Raw genomic sequence first — 20,121 nt, 5'->3', positions numbered from 1 at the left:
GCCAACCTTTATGCGTTCCCCTAGGATTCATTTTAAGTTACCGATGTTCTATCCTTAATTCCACCTTTAAAAAGGTACATGCATCCTTCCATGGATAAATCAAGTCATATATCCCTGATAAGGGTGTCTTATTCCATCATTCCCACCTCGATATTATATGCCTAATTTCATAATAACATATGTATTCAAAATGAGGTCAATCAATATGGCCTCCAAAAGATAACAACGGTTATCCACTTTTCTTGCCTAATTTGGTAACGATAACAAGGATGTTCTGGAAGATATTGGTCGTGTTCAACGTGAACTTCTTCTTAATAATTCCTTATTTACTTTTGTTGATTATCTCAACAGTCATCTCAATGTTGGGATATCTTTCATACCTGGCATCTCCCTTTCTGGGTATCAAGCCACCGGTCTTACACTTCACATTCTTGAAGGTCACTTCCTTCATCCAATTTTCCTAATTTCTTACTTCCTTGTCTCCTCAGTCTATCCGCGTCTCATTATTTATCCTTCGAACTATCTCAGGGTTTCCTCGAATCCTCCCAACTTAAAGGGGATAAAATATATATATCTCTTATTCCTTCAATCATCAACTTTAACTCATGGTGAATCACCCTCATCCTGACGATCACATACATTTCTATTTCTATTGCTACGAGTCTTTAGGGTTTCCTCATACCCAACTCCCTTATCATACCTCAAACTCTATTGCCTTTATATTCCTTTCCACTTCAGTTTCTTTTTACTTTCCTTTCTCTTATCATTATTTCATGAACCAACACAATATAAGCATTGATTTCAAACATCCCGTCATTCTGGATTCGTGTCCCCGGAACGAATCTTGACAACTTTTACAACTTAGATTCATAATTCATCATACTCGTCTGCCTTTGTTCTCGCTCTAAAGCTTTTACACTATCTCCATAACCTTGGGAATTACTTTCTCGAAAACATTTTGACTGAACTTTAATCAGTTTATCATAACCTCTTGCTCCGTGCCTTCCTTGGCCTTTCACCAGCGGGTGGTCTCTCTCTTAGGAGGGTAAGTGACAAAAACAGTCTTTTGTGATTCGTCAATCATTTAGAATCTCAAATGATTCCTATATTTCCTTTAGCCAGGCTCTTGCCTCGACTGGGTCAACTTGTTCCTTGGAACACTGAGAGCTTAGCGATTTAAAGGTCCTGAAAGAATTTCACACCACATTGTTTCCTCAAGGTGGTGGTTAGGGGTAAAAGTATAAGTTCTGTTTAGACAGGTCCATGAATTTCCGTATAGGAGTACCGTCTCGGGTCTCCTTATCTCGCTCGACTTTTGTTTTCTTAGTCTAAATATTTCTTCCTACTCCCCATAATTGGGGTCATCTTATAATTTAAAATCCTCATTTTCCACTTTATTATATTCTGGTTTTCTTATATCTTAATTGCGACCTTCTGATTATCACATTCAAGGTTTGCCCTAAATCTTATTCCTCAAACTATGGCTCTCATCTAAGTTCTCATCCTTAAGCTCTTGAACTTTTGGAACCCAAATTCTGTAGGAATACCTTATTATTCCTTTATCACCTTTCTCGGTATTAATCTTTTATCTAATTGTTGGCTCTCTACCTTCATTCATCACTTTTTCTGGCACAATATGTTCTCTTCCGATAATTCGGACTGTATTGCAATCTCAAACATCTTTTCGGTACCGGCTCCGGTTACCTTCACTTCTCTTTCCATTTTCTCAAAATCTCTTAAAAACTTTCTCAAAGACATGATCATCTTGAGTCTCTCCTTTTTACTAAGGGCATTAGCCACCATTTTGGCTTTCCCTGGATGATAAAGAATCTCATAATCGTAATCCTTGATTAGCTCTAACCACCTCCTCTAGCGCATGTTGAGCTCTTCCTGCGTAAAAATGTACTAGAGCTCCTATGGTTTGTGTAAATCTTGCACTTCTCTCCATACAAATAGTGCCTCCAATCTTTAGGGAAAAACTATTGCCACGAGCCCAAGCTCATGGGCGGGGATATCGAATTTTATATTCCCTTAATTGTCTTGACGCGTACGCGATTACCTTGTTGTGCTGTATAAGAAGCACCCTAATTCCTTATGCGAAGCGTCACTATAATTCAAAAAATCTCCTTTTCCATCTGGCAATGCCAACATAGGGGTCGTCACCAACCTTTGCTTCAGTTCTTAAAATCTTTTCTCACATTTCTCTGTCCATTCCAACTTCTCAGTCTTACGAGTAAGCCGCGTTAAAGGGGCTACTATCTTTACAAACTTGAACGAACCTCCGGTACTAACCGGCCAATCCTACCTCTGGTAGTCGCCCTAACCATGGTCATCAATTTCTCAGTGGTCCTTTATTTATTCTTGTCAGGATCCTCCACGGGATCCTCCTAAGCAACAATCCCTTCTAGGACAACATCCTCAACCGCTACATCCTCAATATGAACATCTTCCGGTCCCGCGTTAGGACGCTCTATCGGATCCACAATCCGATCTCCAATTAGTAATAAAACATCATCGCCCTGTTACTCCTCAACCTCAGGGTTCGGAGTTCCGCTACCATATACGATAACGAACTACGCTTCTATCACGATATTTATAAGGGTTCCCATAAGGGTTTTAATTGTCAGTACTACGTTAGGTAGCCCGACTATGAACTTGGCAAGAGTTCTTTTTATCTTAGTTATTATCTTAACGTCACATCATCTCTGAGGTTTATAACGCTTAGCTCTGATACCACTTCTGTAACACCCCCAAATCCGGGGTCGGGGATCCGGGTTGTCACGAGTTCCATTTCCCTTAAAACATCCAATCTTAATAAATAATCAACTACTCTGTACTGTGACCCCACAATAAACACACACACCGCAAGTTATAGTCTCAGAGATGAATACCCAAAAATAATCACAAGTCATTTTATTCCACAATTATCTGCCAATACACCTTAAAAGGTTTTCTGAATAAATTTACATTTTCTTTGCCATTATCACAATTCATAAATATACATAAATCTGGCACATCAAAAGTTGAAAGCCTAGCCTATTGGTAGCTCCTACCTCAGCTACGGCGGCATCAACGCTTCCAGAAAACTGCGGAACATTTCCTAACCGCTTGCGAATTGGAAGCTTGGTCTTGTTCATCTTTTTTATCTGTTGTTGTGTGATGAAAGAAGAAAGCAAGGGTGAGCAGCAAGCCCACCAAAATAATATGTATAATGATTAACAATATATGAGCCTTCTCATAGTACTCATGAAAGTCTTGGTCAAAAGAAATGAACCAAGTTTGATATCTTAATGCGATGAAGTCGCAAAATATTCAGTATACATACATATATACTTTTCAAAATCTTGGAAGTCCTCTTCCATGCATAATATACACAGAGTTCCAGTTTATAACTGTATAAAAATAAATATCGTTGCAAGGTGATCTCATATATCTAACCTTGTCTCAATGTTTTTCTGAAAGTCTTTGATATGCATAAGATAATCATTTACTAGGTATAAGTTTAAAAGATGAAGTTACAAGATACTCCAATATACTTATATCTTTTCCGAATACTACTTGAACTACCACCGTTCAAGTTATAATTAGTTTCAAAAGTTCATCACACTGATGAGACTACAAGATAAGACTTGAACAGATTCAATCTTTGAAATATTTTGAAGGAAATGAAGTCATGATATACTTTATTAAGTTCTGATATATATATATATATATATATATCCACATATACATCTTCTTCATACATTTCCTGAAAACCTCTGTTATGTAAGGTATGAACAGAGTTTGTAACATCCAATGAATTTTTGGAAAGGAAAAAGAATTGTGGCATAAACCCGATATCTTGTTGATCAGGCAAAGATACCAATAAGTAACCTTTTCTACTAGTAGATGGACGAATTCCCCACTGGTCATCACCCTGGCCATAATAGGACCTTATGCTGGACTGCCACTCAGCCACTTATGCATTTGATGGACTCCCACTGAGCCACTTACACTATCATGGACGCCCACTGAGCCCATGTTGCTTATGCCGACTCGATAGATGGACTTACTTCCCGAACGTTGGGTAAGTAATCAATTCATTTACCAAAACTGCAACCTTGTTGCGAATATAAAATACACCATAGAGCCGAATCCCTCAGGTTTTGAGCGAGTATTTAAATTCCCTTTGAAAGGAAGATCTTAAATATAAAAAAAATGAGTTTTGGGATCCGCTCTAACTTTTAAAAATCATTATGAAGACTCGAAAACACTTTAAAGAGTGTTTGAAGTAATGCTGATTTAATAAAATAAATCAGTCCCAATATATTTAGAAAATATCTGAATATTATTATTTAAATAATATTCCCATAAAGAATAATTGAGGTAGAAGTTGGAAAACTTATACTTGAAATGAATAGTAAATAATCAAAGATATCCTTATACGAAAGTAATATCTTTGTTTGAATAATCAAAAGTAAGTTTGATTATCGAACATTATTCTTTAATAAAATAAAGAATATTATTAAATAATAAGCGGAGTCATAATACCTCGAATGAATATTATAAATAATATTCATTAAATAAAATAAAGGAGTCATACATTCCTCAAATGAATATCCAATTAATAATCATTAAATAATATAAACTGAGTCATAAGCCCTCGAATGAATATTCGAAATAATATTCAATAAATAAATAAGCTGAGTCATAAGCCCTCGAATGAATATTCGAAATAATATTCATTAAATAATATAAAGTTATCGAATAAACCTTATTCGATTAATAGTTTTGAAAACTATAACCATATATATATAAATATATATATATATATATAATCTACTCGGGATCCTCGACTCCCGGTTTTAGAAAGTGTTTTCACTTTTGGGTCCCTATACTAAGGGTATATGCAAATTACCGCTATTCTCTAGCATAGGTATTATGCAACTATAAGCATTTTAACCAACAGATACATAATTCAAGAATATGAAAGAGGCATGCATATATACCATATCACATGCTACAATATATCGCAAGAATTTGCTAATAACCAATATGCATTTATCGCAAGATCATGCATATACACATATACATCACAACAACAGTTATACAGTAGAAAACTTGCATGAGCGACTGAGGGTTATTAATGGCTTGGGACGAGTCTGGTAACCTATAAACAACAAGTAAGTTGGAATTAAACCAAAGTCACTTGTAAATCTATACTCTAACCAACTCAGACTCTAACGCTCGTTTTGTGTTTACTGATTCTCTTAAGTCACTCGAGTACCCTCGGCTCCACCATTTTTAATAATTTAACCAATACGAGTTTTAAGGCGATTCCTTCGCGAGTGTCTTACCAACTACCTAACACACTTAACATAATTGTTTCATACACTGATTAACCCTTTTTAGGTCTTTAACCTATGTTTCAAAGTAAGGCGAGGGGTAATGTTTCGTTCGCGAAACGTAGTTACTTAAAACGGCCGTTTCTCCTAAACCGTACATCGGAATCAAACGAACCACATATCAAAACGAAGCTCGTAACATGAACTATCTAAATATGGAAATGGTCAAAATCTATCAGGGGGTTCTCGGGTCCTAATGTTATGAACAAAAGCAGTCTAAAGTAAATCGGACATTACGACGGCTATGTTTACGCGATTTCCCAATTTTATACCATTCCAAATCCACCACAATTCAACCCCAATCCATTCTTACAACCAAAGCCCATCCATACCACACTACATAAGCCCCAAATCAACTCATTATAATCAATTTACTTATTCCTAAAACTTGAATTTAACTATACTAAATCCTTTAACAAATCAACAAGATTCAACATTCATACCACTACCACTCCAACCCAAACTCTAAACAAACAAGCTTCATGCTTCACATATACTATATTAGTCATAACCATTCCTAAATACTCAAAACTAAAGCTAGGGTTTGGAGTTTATACCTTCTTGAAGCTTATTAATCTATGAAAGATCCTTGGAATGCCCATGGAAGCCTTGATCTATGCTTAAGCTACCTTGAACTTTCATAAAAAATCAAGAAAACCAAAGTTATTTCTTGAAGGTTACTATTCACCATCTTCTTCCTTAATTTATTGGAAGAGATTGTGAAGGAATTTGAAGTTTAAACTTATAGGATATCCATATCTATGTACAAGGAACCTTAGATAATTACCTTGTGATTTAACAATGCTTGGAACTTGATTTTTGATTTTTCTTCCTTTGAAAAAGAAGAAAAGCCGAGAGCCAGATGATGAGAATGAAATGATTTTGTGTTTTTTGATTTGTTTGGCTTAGCTTGGTTGTTTTTTGTTTTGTTTTGTTTTTGGTTAATTACCTTAATAACCTTATATTTGTGTGGTTATAAACCAACCACACCTCCTCCTTCCCTATGTCATGCTTGCATCACCTTATTGTGTCATCATCTCTTACTTGCCCTCTTCTCATTGGTTGGATGACCTCATCATCCCTAACCTCCTTGATTAACCTCCTAATTGTTTGCCTAATGACCGATGATCTGTTATACGGTTCGCTTAACTTTCGTTTTCGTTTATCGTTTGAGGGATCATACCCCGGATCTTATTACTTGGGTTTCCTTAACCTTTCTCAATAAATTATAATCCTTTTATGATCCTCTCTTATAATCCTTTAATTTAAATCCTTTTTATCCTGTTACCTTATACTCAATTCTTTCCGTATCTAGTGGATTTCCGGGAAAAACCAAAGTGTTCGGAATTGGATTCTGACGATCTTTACATACACTTATATACCATATAGAGTACTAATAAAATCTCAGAATATCCATAACAGAACCCCTACATAGTGTGGCATGCAAAGTTTTCTCATTCAGCATAATCTGCAAAATCACTATTCATAAGGGTTTCAAAAATTTCCAAAAATTGGGGTTATTACACCTTTGTTGTTGGATAGGTGCAAAGTCATATCCACAGGTGTCCTAGCTTTCTCAAAGTCATCCTTAAGAAACTTCTCAAGGATCTTGTCAACATAATGTGGTTGACTTAATGCGAGACCCTCTGATGTTCTAGAAATTTGAATTCCCAGAATTACATTTGCTAGTCCCATGTCTTTCATGTCGAATCTTGATTTCAACATGTCCTTGGTAGATTTGATCAGTTTATCATTGCTTCCGGCAATAAGTAGATCATCTACATATAGCGTCATCATGACATAGCCATTATCATTCTCCTTGACATAGCTGTTCTCGTTATCCTTGTAATAGGCACAGCTATCGCATTCATTGATTTTGAAGCCATTGGCCAGCACGACCTCATCAAATTTTTCATGCCATTTCATAGGCGCTTGTTTTAAACCATACAATGATTTCACCAATCTACAAACTTTCCTTTCTTGTCCTGGGACAACAAACCCTTCGGGTTGTTCCATATAGATTTCATCATCTATGTCCCCATTTAGGAAGGCTGTTTTCACATCCATTTGATGTACAGTTAGATTACGCATTGCAGCAATAGCAAACATCATCCTTATGGACGTTATTCTCGTTACAGGAGAATATGTATCAAAGTAATCAAGGCCTTTTTGTCGCTTGTATCCTTTAATTACAAGTATGGCCTTATACTTATCAATAGTGCCATCAGTTTTCAACTTCTTCTTGAAAACCCACTTGCTACCTAATGGTTTGCAACCAGTTGGCAAGTCCACTAATTCCCAAGTATGATTTTGCATAATTGAATCAACTTCATTCTTGATGGCCTCTTTCCACATAGGTCCATCAGGTGAGGTAACCGCCTCCTTATAGGTTTTTGGGTCACCTTCTTCGAGCAAATAGGTCATAAAATCAGACCCATAGGATTTCTCCGTTCGTTGTCTTTTGCTCCTTCTCACTACCCCCATATTTTCGTCTTCACTTTCGTCACTCTCATTATCATCATCTACAGACTCATGAGATCGTTTAGACGTCGTAGGTTGTTGGTTTCCTGGATTACAGGGAAACATCGTCTCAAAGAATGAGGCATTCCTTGATTCCATAATGGTATTCTTTTGAATATCAGGAATCTTGGATTCATGAACAAGAAACCGATATACAGTACTATGTGGAGGATATCCGATGAAAATATAATCCACAGTCTTAGGACCTATCTTCACCTTCTTCGGTGTAGGGATCAGTACCTTTGCAAGGCACCCCCACACTTTCAGGTGTTGGTAACTTGGTTTCTTTTTCTTCCACATTTCATAAGAACTTACATCCTTATTCTTGCGCATCGTAATATTTAAAATATTATTTGCGCTTAAGATGGCTTCTCCCCACATCGATTGTGGAAGCCCAGAGCTTAACAACACCGCATTCATCATTTCTTTCAGAGTGCGATTCTTCCTTTCAGCCACACCATTTGACTGAGGGGAGTATGGTGCAGTGACCTCATGGATTATACCATGTTGTGAACATAATTCTCCAAATGGTTCAACATATTCACCTCCACGATCACTTCGTATCGCTTTGATTTTCTCAGTCTGTTGTGTCTCAACTTCTTCCTTATAGATTTTAAATTTATCTATAGCTACGTCTTTGCTTTTCAACAAATATACATAGCAGTATTTTGTACAATCATCAATGAATGTAATAAAATACTTGTTTCCTCCTCTTGTTGGAGCGAATTTTAAATCACATATGTCGCTATGTATTAGGTCTAGCACTTTGGTGTTCCTTTCCATACGTTTAAATGATAATCTCGTTAATTTTGCCTCAACACAAGTCTCACACTTATGTTTTGAATCGATAGTAAGTTTAGGTATGTATTCTTTTGCACTTAAACGTCGTAAAGTGTCATAATTTACATGTCCTAATCTAGCATGCCATAAATTAGGAGACTCAAGCAAGTAAGCAGAAGAATTCTTCATTTCATTATCGTCCTTAACGGACATTACATTGAGCTTAAAAAGCCCATCGGTTAAATAACCCTTGCCTACAAACATACCACTCTTAGACAAAATTACTTTATCTGACTCTAATACAATGTAAAAGCCATGCTTACTCAACAGAGAACCAGACACAAGGTTCTTGCGAATATCAGGCACATAAAGTACATTCTTCAAAGTCAGATTCTTCCCAGAGGTCATCTTCAGGATCACCGTGCCTTCACCCTCAATGGTAGAAGTTGCTGAATTCTCCATGTAGAGCTTCTCACCAGCATCAGAAGCTTTGAGGCTAGAGAAAATTGCCTTGTCTGAGCAAACATGCCTAGTAACACCAGTATCAATCCACCATTCACGTGGATTAGAACCGACCAGGTTCACTTCAGAGACCGTAGCACAGAGGTCTATATCACCCATATCCTTGGAGATATTCTCTACCATGTTTGCTTCTTTCTTCTTGTTGGGCTTCTTGGGCTTCTTGCAGTCATAAGACCTATGACCAACTTTATCACAGTTGTAGCACTTCCCCTGAAATTTTGACTTCGAAATCCCTCCTTTGGGTGCCAGCTTTGCCCCTTTACTAGAATTAGTCTTCTTGGGCTTGGAGCTTTGAGCATGCTCCACCATGTTTGCCTTCTCAGTGGCAACATTAACTTTCTTCTCGGACCCTCTGTTGTCTTCTTCAATACGAAGTCTAACAATAAGATCCTCCATAGACATCTCCTTTCGCTTGTGCTTAAGGTAGTTCTTGAAATCTTTCCATCCAGGTGGAAGCTTTTCAATAACAGCAGCAACTTGGAAAGACTCACTTATGACCATTCCCTCAGCATGAATGTCATGAATGATCACCTGCAGTTCCTGCACCTGACTGACCACAGTCTTAGAGTCTGCCATCTTATAATCAAGAAAGCGGCCAATAATCCACTTCTTTGCCCCAACGTCCTCGGTTTTATACTTATGGTCAAGTGACTCCCATAAGACCTTAGCTGTTGGCTTCGCGCTGTATACGTTATACAACGGGTCAGACAAACAATTTAACACATAGTTCCGACAGATGTAGTCGGAGTGCTTCCAAGCATCAGCAGCATACACAGTCTGCATGTTACTCTCAGCAGTGAGCAACGGTGGTTCTTCCTTAAGGAAGCGATCCATATGCAACGTGGTCAGATAAAAGTGCATCTTTTGTTGCCAACGTTTGAAGTTCGTTCCATTGAACTTCTCAGGTTTTTCAGCATGTGCAGCAGGCACAGTTGGCATAACAGGTGCAGCAGGCACCACAGGTGGAACAGATGGTATGTGTGTCTATACTACAGGTGTATGCTCACCAGTAGGCACCGCAGGTATGATCAGAGGAGTGAATCCTGCCGATATCTGTCCAAGAGGAACACTAAACTGTCCAATGACAGTGTGTCCCACAGGCACATGTCCCGAAGGCACATGTCCAACAGGCGTTTGACCCCCATCCGATCGTACAATCCGTGCGTTAGGGTTAATCGGCTGCTGGTGAACCCCATCAGATCCAGTGATCTGTGCGTTGGGATCAGCCGTCACGTTCATCGAATCGTTCACAGTTTGGTTCTCCATCGATCGGTTACTCAACAAAACAAGCAGATACAGATGTATCAGTCACAGATGTATATAAAATAAATAGCTTTAAGATTGTGAATATAATCTGCGATTAATACATATAATCAAACAAATGTGTGCGTGAGTAAACGAAAACAAACGGAGGAAGAAAAGATATAAACAGAAGAGAGATCCTCGAGTCCAGTTGAAACTGTCTCCTTAAAGCTATTTTGCCTCTCACCGTATATGCGAGTCGATAGCCTCCCAGGATAAAACGAGGTAGTGGCGGCGTTACGGATAACGAGCACCTTCAGCGAGCTTGAGCGGGTACGAAACTATCACCGAGAGAGAGAGAGAGAGAGAGAGTTTTGTGTTTAAAGGCGAATATGTTTTTGGTGTGTCTAACCCTAACGCCTTAGAGGTGTTTATATAGGTGTAGATAGACTTGTGCGCTACTCTTTTCCATAATTAAATATTATTAATTATGGAATCGGTGTAATACTTGCAAGCTACTCTATTTCATAAATAATCTGAAACAGAATCAGATTAAATATATCAAGACATACACCATATCAATTAATCTGAAACAAAATCAAATTAATTTATGCCATAATATTTGAGCCAAATTCTAATGGAAAATAATAATTTCCATTATTAAGAGAATATCATCATATCTCACACGTCTTTTAGTCATAATGCTCAAAAAATATGACTTACCAATATGGGACTTATACCCATATTTTCCAACAAGTTTTGGGGGTGAAATTTTAAGCTTGGACTTCGATTGATGATTTTGGGAGATTGAATGAATCGTTTCTGATAATTTTTGAACCCAATCAATCCTCTCATCGAGCTCTTTCCATCCATACCAAAATCATGATTTGAGGTGATATATTTATAAAAATCGAACTTTGGTGTTCTTGTTCATGAACTTGGAATTCGGTTTTGGAATTTGAGTATTTGTTTAACGTTTTTTATTGCTGATTATGATGGTAGAGATGCTAAGGATCATTTTCAAACCCGGTTTGATTGATTTGGTATAGTAATTAGTAAAAACGGATTTTTAGTTTTTAACAGTTTTTATAATTCGAATTTTAGGAGTGTTCTTAAAGTTTTGATTGATTTTGATCAGATGAATAGATTCCTGGTAATCGTAGCTTCATTTTGGTATATATTTAGTTAATTTTGGTTGAGTAATTAGTAGTTTCGTGAATCGCCGGAAAACTCCGACCATCACTAGCTTTAATGGCCGTTTTTGGTCGGATATTCTGACTCCGGTGTTGATTGGCAGGGAATCGTAGTTATCTGGATTGTTGGGTTGATACTGAATGAATTAGGCTTTAAACCAGATTAAACCGTGCAGATTTTGGGGCAGGTCGGGGCGGGTCGGATTTTAGACCGGCGACCGGAACGACCACCGGTTTCTGGGTTTCCCAGATTTTGGCGGACCTGTTCTTGGTCTGACCCGGTTCCCGACCCGTCGGGCTATGTATAGAACCCGAGTTTGATCCCTCTGTCCCCTTTTCCCTTTCTAAAAATCTGTTTATGATATTTTCTTTTTATTTTTAATTCAAAATTCAGTTTTTAAATTTCCAAAAATCATTCTTTTTAATCCAAAAATTAATTTGGTTAATTATTTAATAATTAACTGAGTTATTTTAAATTCCAAAATTTTATTTTCTTTTATTAATTTTTTTTAAAATCCAATTTGATTTAATTATTTATAATTTATTTTAGTTAATTATTTATGAGGTGAATTAATTGATTAATTCATTTAATCAATTAATTTCATTTATAAATAGTTAAATAAATGTAAATTATTTATAATTAATTCAAATAATTCCTAAAAATTATTTTTAAACTTTTAAAAATTATATTTCGGTATTTAAAAATCAATTAATATAATTATTAATTAATTTATTCCCCTTTAAATTTTATTTTATTCGTAGAAAATAAACCGTTCGTCCGTTTAATATGAAACGACCGCGTACAGACTCAGAAAAATATTCCGCTTTCATTAAAAATACTTTCGAGACCTAAATTATTTTGTTTCGAAAGGTCGCTTGTTTTACGAATCATTCTGATTTGATTTTTGATCGATAAATCATATTTTTTACCCGATTTCAGTTTTAAACGTACCAAGTTGAACCTTTTGACGAACCGAGTCATATGAGATATGAATTATGTGATACATGAGGTATGTGCTTATGTGCTATGTGAATTATGTGTGTATGTAGATCAAGAGCCCTGTGATTATCTGTTATATTTATGTGTGGGCTATCGTATGGGTAGACGATAGGCTTTTGGCGCGCAGTTCATCGAGTTATTATCGTTTAGACGATTAAAGTGTGATCTTTTATTATAGATGCGAGTCTTTCAAGACGATCAGGACCAGATGGAATGGATGTAGGCTAGAGTTGAATTGTATGGAACAATGGGTTGCAGTACTACATGAGCGGCAGATCAGAGATTTAGCGAAGTAAAAGCGGTGATGCATTGAGATGCCAGATTGAGATAATTGCGTTTATACGAGTGTGACTAACTACTAAATCTCAAAGGCAAGTACCCCTGACTTCACTTATCGTTCAAGTGATGTTTATTTTGAATCAATTATGCAAGTATCCCTATCATCACTTATTGTTCAAGTGATATTTATTTTAAATCTTTTCATGCAAGTATTACTTTCCCTATTCAGTTTGTAATAGATAAATGTTTTACATATCGCTGAATTAAATGATTCTATTTATGCAAGTATTCTTTTGCTATTCTATGTTCAGAATAGCTAAGTGATTTTACTTATCAAATTACTGGATTTATAAATGTTTTGGATTTTGAGAAAGATGATATTATTGCGAGTATTCCTGCCCAAGTGAATGGGGGAATAAAATTATTTAGGATGTCGAATGATTCGGCTCCTTTTTCAATAAAAAGGTTTTTAAGATTGGAATGGTTACTGGTTACTGGTTACAGCGTAGGTGATCGAGATATCGGTCCAGCTGTAATATCTTTCAAGGCTTGTTATGCCTTTTCTGGCGCCCTATAGGTACCGTATGGCTGCGAGATACGGGTAGTACCTATACTTACGGTATGGCTGCGGGATACCGGTGTTGTTTCGCGACTGATCATTGGAAACAGCATGAAATATAATTGGTTCCAATCTAAATTGATATTTAAATTTCTTTATTGTTTTAATAATTATAGAATAAATGATTTATCATCTGTTTTCGTTTTGGAATAATGGTAAACTACAGTTTTGATTCAGATTCTGATTTATGTTGATACTTATGTTGTTGTTAAATATCAAAGGTGGTATTAGTATAGATGATTGATATTGACTTCAGTATGGGATGTTTTGAGCATCAAAGTTCGTATTGATATCTAATTTGATATGACAACAAAATAAGTATTAATATCAAGGGTTGGATTTTGAGTAAAATTTTATGATTCATTTCATAAACTTTGCTTCTTGTTATTGTTGTTTACGATATTTCCGTAAACACTGTTTTACGAGTTTTATTCTCGTCAAGATTCAAAGTATTGCTGAAGCATTTCGCTCAAAAATATCAAAAGGATTTTGAATACAGAGCATGAATCAATTTTGGGATTCCTTAACTAAAATTTTCTGATTCAGTAATCATGATTTTAAAATGTTCCGCGCTATTGCAGATGTCGGTTTTATATGAAAACGACCCTATATTTACTACAATGATCTTGCTGAGCATTTCTTCCACTCATACTTGCCTGTTTTCAAATTTAACCTCCAGTAAGGATTAGCTTGCACTGTTTAGCTGCGTAATTCGAGGAAGCAAAGAAGAAGCATTTGGAAGGTGGTTGGTCCAGGGTTGCGCACTAGTGTAAGTTTTATTGTATAGAGGTGTTTGTATTGTATTATATTATAGTTGTATATTTTATTTAGGCCTAGTATACTTCATTTCGAAGTTATACTAGCGGGTTAAGTTTTGAGATTGAGAATTGTTCAAAAGAGTTTTAAAAGAAAGTGAAAAAAATTATTTATAGAATTTGGATATCTTATTTCTAGAACTGTAACCTTAAAAGATCTTGGATTAGTGTGGGGTCATAAATGATAAATATCTTCCGCTGGTATTTACATTTCAATTTAATAGGTTAATTTGGATTGAGGTTTCATAGTGACGACCAAATCCTCTGACCCCGGATTTGGGGGAGTTACAGGTTGGTATCAGAGCTGAGGTTATAATAAACTAGAAATGAGAGTGTGTAGGAGTGTGTATAGCTATGTGAGGACGTTTGAGCTCATATCGAGTTCCTGTTGGAATATCGGATATAGTACCAAAGAGTAAGTTAAGATAGGCGCATTCATTTGAGATGGTTGTGCTGAGCTGGATGGGACTCCAGGAAGCTGCAAACTTCTATGGTAGAATCTTTCGAGGCTACTACGTCTACGACGATGAAGATTATAGATATCTTTGGAACATGAAGAAATGTCTACAATCGGATGACAAGTCAACCGAAGAGTTCAAATAGAAGATAAATATTAAGACCTTGGCAATACCTTCTCTTTTTATAATTTCTTTTGACCTCTCTCAAAAGAGGTATCTGTTAAAGGATATATTCCCTAACACTCGTTTAATCATTTTGTGCCACAATATTGTTTTCTGGATTTCATTTTCTCCAGAAATATCAGCCTTTTAATCTTTACAGTTTTATTCATTTCATTTTGAATTCCTTTGATATTCTTTTATTCTGACTGAGATGAACAACCCTGACTATAGGGGACACAAGGTATACCTGTCTGTGTGATAGGAGTTGGATGGGACGCCATCACTTGTGTGTGTTGTGAATACATGAAGGTTAACAACCTTTAGTAGTGTCTTAATTTTGACACGCAATACCAAGTTCGTTTGATCATATTGATCTCTCAGTTATTCTTTTATTTCAACAATACTTTTTCTCAAATTCAGATTTTGGTCCCATTATGGTATCAAATTCTTTTTTTTTTGAAATTCCATGATTTTATCATCCTAAACATTCGAAGGTATGCCAATCAAGTTAAGCTGAGTTATCCTGGTCGAGTCAAAGTAAGGCTATGTGATAGGATTACCAACAGCAACAGTGGATTGCAATGTGATTAAAATATCAGTGGCATATACCGAAGTTGGTCTGTTTCTTTATTTCTCTCTCTATCTATCTCTCTCTTTCTTTTCTCTCTTTTTATCTTTCTCTCTATTCTTCTTTCGCGCAATCAGTATAAGCGATTCTATTGAGGAATTGGTCAAATGATATGTGGAAGGAACAACGATGCGGAGTGAACCTCCCGTTGGTGTGATATAAGGAATTGTCGTGTTATTGGGAACTTTGAGAAAAGTTACGTATGCAAGATTGGAAAGTTGGATAGAAGACCCTTACTACTTCCTTCTGCTGATTCCGAGGACGGAATCCTGATAAGGGGTAGATTTTAATATCCCATATTTTCAAATATTATTATTATTATTATTTGGAATTTTTATGTAATTTTTATGTGAATTTTGGTGAATTAGCTGATAATTGGAATTGATGTTTGTGTGTTTATATGTGATATTATTTGATTATTTTAATTTTTATGTGCTCAGAATAAAATTTAGATAATTATGATATTTTCTGGTAATTTTTGGACTGTTATATGATTTTATAATAATTTAGGTATTTATTAATTATTTTCTGAGTAATTATAAAACTGTTTTATAAAGCTGGGAATCGTCCGACTTCAACTGTTTTTGTAATTTTACAATCCGAAACTCTTCCGAAAACTCCTTCCTAACCTAATCTGGTAATTTCAGACATTTTCTGTGTTTTAACTTTTTCAATCCGGATTACGGTTTGACCCGTACGCGAATAAATTATTGTCTAAGGGTTGTGATGGCTACCTTGCTTTGGTGAAGGATACATCGAAGGATGAACCTCGCATGAAGGGTTATCCGGTTGTAAAAGAGTATGCAGATGTTTTTCCCGATGAGCTACCAGGTTTGCCACCATATAGGGAGGTGAAGTTTACTATTGAACTTGTTCCATGTGCTGAGCCTATTTCAAAGGCGCCTTACCGGATGGCACCACTTGAGTTGCAAGAATTGAAGGAGCAGTTGCAGGAGTTGTTGGATATAGGAATTATCAGGCTAAGTGTGTCTCCATGGGGCCCTCCTGTATTGTTTTTAAAGAAGAAGGATGGTTCCATGAGATTGTGCATTGACTATAGGGAGTTGAATAAGGAGACTATCAAAAATAGGTATCCTTTGCCACGCATTGATGACTTGTTTGATCAGTTACAAGGGGAGAAGTACTTTTCAAAGATAGATTTGAGATCTGGTTACCATCAGTTATGAGTTAGGGAGGAATATATTCTGAAGACTGTATTTCGCACTAGTTATGGTCATTATGAGTTTCTCGTGATGTCCTTTGGGTTGACGAATGCACCATCGATATTTATGGATTTGATGAATCGGGTCTTTCATGAATTTCTGGATAAATTTGTGGTGTTCTTCATTGATGATATCTTGATATACTCCAGGAGCATAGAAGAGCATGAGGAGCATTTACGCATTGTCTTTGACATCTTGAGGGAGATGAAATTGTTTGCAAAATTTTCAAAGTGCAAATTCTGGTTGGAGGAAGTGGCATTCTTGGGGAATGTTGTATCTGGTAGAGGCATTGAATTGGATCCTGCAAAAGTCGAGGTTATTACTAATTGGCCCAGACCTAGCAATGTGACAGAGGTGAGGAGTTTCTTGGGTTTAACAGGTTATTATAGGCGCTTTGTGGAGGTTTCTCTTCCATAGCTTTGCCATTGACTCAATTAATAAGGAAAGGCGTTAAGTTCGAGTGGAATGATGATCGTGAGAAGAGCTTTCAAGAGTTGAAAAAGAGGTTGGTGTCTGCTCTAATACTTGTGTTACCATCAGGTAGTGGAGGCTTTCAGGTTTACAGTGATGCTTCTAAAAGAGGACTTAGGTGTGTTCTTATGCAGCATGGGAAAGTGATTTCTTACGCCTCTAGACAATTCAAACCTTATGAGGTGAGCTATCCTACCCATGACTTGGACTTTGCAGCAGTGGTCTTTGCTTTGAAGATCCGGAGACACTATCTTTATGGAGAGACTTATGACATCTTCACTAATCACAAGAGTCTCAAATACATCTTTACTCAGAAAGAGCTTAACATGAGGCAATGGAGGTGGTTTGAACTTCATAAGAATTATGATGCAAATATTCAGTACCATCCGGGGAAGGTGAATGTAGTGACAGAATCAGTATGTTGGTCAGAATCAGAATCAGCAGTTTCAGTGATAGAAGTAGCCTAGGCAGTGGAAGAATCAGCAATAAGGGCAGAACCATTACTCAGTGTATGGGGAAAACCCCCAATATAATTCTAGTGGCTCCTTGTGCTACATGTGGTCGACATCATCCAGGTAGAGCTTGTTACAGACAAACTGTGGCTTGTTTCTTATGTGGTAGCATGGCCCATAGGGCGAAGGATTGTACAATGTCATGAAATATTGGTGGAGGAGGAGTTGGCGGTGGTAATGGCAGTGGCAGTCAGCAGAATCCTACAACCAGAGTGTTTGTATTGACTGCAAATTAGGCATCAACTAATTCAGGTACCGTTTCAGGAACATTTCTTATTGGTAGACGTGATGCTTATGTGTTATTTGATACTGGTTTGACCCATTATGTTGTGTCTTTATCGTTTGTTCGTCATCTTGGGATTTCACCGTCATTATTATATCCTCGTATGTCTATTTCTACCTCGATGGGGAATTCTGTTATTATATTTGATGTATATCGAGAATGTCTTATAGTTGTGAGAGATAGAAATTATAAGGTTAACTTTCTTCCAATGGAGATGCATGACTTTGACATTATCTTGGTTATGGATTGGTTGAGTGAACATCATGCCACAATTGATTGTCAAGGAAAAAGGGTGATATTTGGGGATGCAGATAAAATAGAATTTATATACCAAGTGTCTCAGCGGAAGGGGAAGATTAAATTAATTTTTGCTCTAAAGGCGAATAAATTGTTGTCTAAGGGTTGTGATGGCTACCTTGCTTTCGTGAAGGATACATCGAAGGATGAACCTCGCATGAAGGGTTATTCGGTTGTAAAAGAGTATGCAGATGTGTTTCCTGATGAGCTACCAGGTTTGCCACCACATAGGGATGTGGAGTTTACTATTGAACTTGTTCCAGGTGCTGAGCCTATTTCAAAGGTGCCTTACCGGATGACACCACTTGAGTTGCAAGAATTGAAGGAGCAGTTGCAGGAGTTGTTATATATAGGATTTATCAGGCCAAGTGTGTCTCAGTGGGGCGCTCCTGTATTGTTTGTAAAGAAGAAGGATGGTTCCATGAGATTGTGCATTGACTATAGGGAATTGAATAAGGTGACTGTCAAAAATAAGTATCCTTTGCCGAGCATTGATGACTTGTTTGATCAGTTACAAGGGTAGAATTACTTTTTAAAGATAGATTTGAGATCTGGTTACCATCAGTTACGAGTTAGGGAGGAAGATATTCTGAAGACTGTATTTTGCACTCGTTATAATCATTATGAGTTTCTCGTGATGTCCTTTGGGTTGGCGAATGCACCAGCGATATTTATGGATTTGATGAATCGAGTCTTTCATGATTATCTGGATAAATTTGTGGTGTTCTTCATTGATGATATCTTGATATACTCCAGGAGCAGAGAAGAGCATGAAGAGCATTTACGCATTGTCCTTGACATCTTGAGGGAAAAGAAATTGTTTGCAAAATTTTCAAAATGTGAATTCTGGTTGGAGAAAGTGGCATTCTTGGGGAATATTGTATCTGGTAGAGGCATTGAATTGGATCCTGCAAAAGTCGAGGTTATTACTAATTGGCCCAGACCTAGCAATGTGACAGAGGTGAGGAGTTTCTTGGGTTTAACAGGTTATTATAGGCGCTTTGTGGAGGGTTTCTCTTCCATAACTTTTCCATTGACTCAATTAATGAGGAAAGACGTTAAGTTCGAGTGGAATGATGATCGTGAGAAGAGCTTTAAAGAGTCGAAGAAGAGGCTGGTGTCTGCTCCAATACTTGTGTTACCATCAAGTAGTGGAGGCTTTCAGGTTTACAGTGATGCTTTTAAAAAAGGGCTTAGGTGTGTTCTTATGCAGCATGGGAAAGTGATTTCTTATGCCTCTAGACGGCTCAAACCCTATGAGGTGAACTATCCTACCCATGACTTGGACTTAGCAGCAGTGGTCTTTGCTTTGAAGATCTGGAGACACTATCTTTATGGAGAGATGTTAGGTCACACAACACTGTAGAAGGGGGTTGAATACAGTGTTTAATACAATCAAATCGATTTTGAACACAAGTAACAGTAAACAGATATATTCAATATAATAAACTTTGTTACAATGGAACTGTTCTCTCTCAGTGATGAACAAATATCACGAGAGCTGCTAGCATGATCTTCTCGATAATGATAACACATATAGTGTAAACCTATGTCTGTGTTTATATCGTACACAGTTACAAGATAACTTCTAATTGATATGGAATATAATTATGTCTCCTAAAATATATCAATCAGATATCTTATACAAGTCTTCTTATCTTCTAACTCTTTCCATACATATCTTCTTTTGTATTAGTCTCGATCTTCTTTCCTATAAATCAGCTTCCTTCCTT

The sequence above is a fragment of the Apium graveolens genome, chromosome 11 (assembly GCF_009905375.1).
Source record: "Apium graveolens cultivar Ventura chromosome 11, ASM990537v1, whole genome shotgun sequence".
Taxonomy (NCBI): domain Eukaryota; kingdom Viridiplantae; phylum Streptophyta; class Magnoliopsida; order Apiales; family Apiaceae; genus Apium; species Apium graveolens.
This window is presented reverse-complemented; position numbering follows the sequence as displayed.